Source organism: Octodon degus, unplaced genomic scaffold (assembly GCF_000260255.1).
Source record: "Octodon degus isolate 3935 unplaced genomic scaffold, OctDeg1.0 scaffold00298, whole genome shotgun sequence".
NCBI classification, from domain to species: domain Eukaryota; kingdom Metazoa; phylum Chordata; class Mammalia; order Rodentia; family Octodontidae; genus Octodon; species Octodon degus.
The window spans coordinates 161848-164089 of record NW_004524874.1 but is presented as its reverse complement, the minus strand read 5'-3'; positions in this window follow the sequence as shown (position 1 = coordinate 164089).

Sequence of the window (2242 nt, the reverse complement as noted above, 5' to 3'; positions counted from 1 at the left end):
TGCGGAACCGGGGATTGAACTGAGGCCCTTGCGCTTGCCAGGGAAGCACTTACTCTACTGAGCCATCACCCCGGCCCCTATTATTTTATGTTTACAGCACATAATAATTCATTGTGGGGAGTTGGTACATGCACATAGTATATCTTAATTTTTACTTTCTCTTTCTCTATACACATTTGAGAGGTTTTTATAATCTTTTTATTAGGTAGCAAATGACAGAAGAGGAAACCTGTGAAAAAAACTGAAGTGAAACAAAACCCAAATGGAATTGAGTCTCTGAATTTTAGACTACTTCAGGTAATTTGCTGAAAAAGGTATTGAAATTATGCCAGAGCAAGGGTGTTTACTGCATTGTGACTGAATAAACCAAGGGGCTGAATGATTGATTTAAAAATCTTCATTTAATTAAAAATTGAGGGCCAGCCTAATAAGCTCAGTGGATTAAAGTGCCTGTTTAGGCAGAAGCAGGGGCTAGGAGTTCAATCCTGAGCCTGCTGTGCTGGCCCCACCCCCAGGGCACACTGAGACAGCAATTGAGACTGGGTGTGGTGGTGCGCCTATAATCCCAGCTCTTGGGAGGCTATAAACAGAAAAATCACTATGAGTCCATCCATTCTATGCAGTGAGACCCTGTACCCACTGTACACCCTGTCCTAAATACAAAAAAATAAAAAAATAATAAATAAATAAAAATTGATTCTAAGACTTACTTATATCTATGATGTAATATTCTTCCATTATCAAACAGTTGAAAGTGTTTACTCTTTGAAGATACTTATTTTTATTTATGAGCAAATACATATTTTTGAAGTGTCTTCATGTGTACATGAATACCATACTACTCATGGTGAAGCTTCAATCAAGTTTAATTGTTGCTAAATTTATCTTGAAAATTTTCTCTGCTACATGAGGCATTTCAGATTTGATTTGATTTTGAATGCTGCAAATTTTCAAAATGCTTCTTCTATCTTGCACATTAGCAGTGGTACTGAAGGAAAGACTCATATCCAAGTACTCACCCATAAGAGAGCCACTGTACATCTCACCAGTAAAGTCTACTACATATTCATTCCACGGTCACTCGGCTAATCTTGGATTCTGAAGTACATAAAATGTACAGAGCTAGATATCTCTTTGTATATTGTCTATAGATGCTCCTTTGGTTATGTCCTGATGTAGCCATTTTAAGATGAAAATATTGTAAATTTTGATGGAGTCAGAGTTCAGGGGGGCAGAGCATTCACCTTGCATACTGGAAGTACAGGATTTCTTTTTTTTTTTTTTTTTTTTTCTTTTTGGCAGGACTGGAGATTGAACTCAGGCTCTTGCACTTGCCAGGGAAGCGCTTATCCTACTGAGCCATCTCCCTGGCCCTTGGAAGTACAGGATTTCATTCCCAGCACCACAAAAAAACAAAAGCAAAAAACATTAGTCGAACATGCATTTAATAACCCTAATCCCAGGTGAGCCTCCTTTCCCCAAAAAATACCCCTAACCTATTGAATGTCAGTTTAGCAACCCTGTATAGTTCAGGCTGACCTTGAGCCCACTTTGTAGCAGGCTGCCTCTGCCTCTTGATTGCTGGGATTACAGGCATGCACCACCATGCTTGGTCTGGCTTTCTGTTTTTGTCCAACTGTTTTTACTTTCTTATTTTTAGGCCTTTTTTTTTTTTTAATTTTAGAGAAGGGTCAACAGGGTGTTCAGGTCTCACCACGAGATCAGACTCTAGTGATTCACCTGTTTACAGCTTCCCAAGAGCTGGGATTATAGGAGGGGGTGCGCCTCCACGCCCAGTCTCAATTGCCAGCATGCCCCTGGGGGGCCGGACCAGCATGGCAGGCCGGGGGGACTGAACTCCTGGCCCCTGGCCCTTCTTGTAGGCACTTTAATCTGCTGAGCTATTTGGCTGGCCCTTTTAAAATCAATCCTATTTTGGATTAAATATTTTTATTATTTTATTTAATCTCTTACATTGGCTTACATATGCAATTCTTTGAAGCTTTTTTTTGTGTCTCCAAGTCCCAACTTCCCTCCTGCTCAGGCCTAACTTAATGCTGCCAATGCCCACCACCCTGTCTTCAGATCTCACATTTAAAATAATGCCTTTGAAAGTGTCTCTTAAATTATCCCTTTAAAAATTTTTTTTTATTTGTTTCTGTATTTGGTACAGGGTCTCCTATGCAGCTGGGACTCAGAGTGATTCTTCTGTTTCAGCCTCCCCAGCTCTGGGATTACAGGT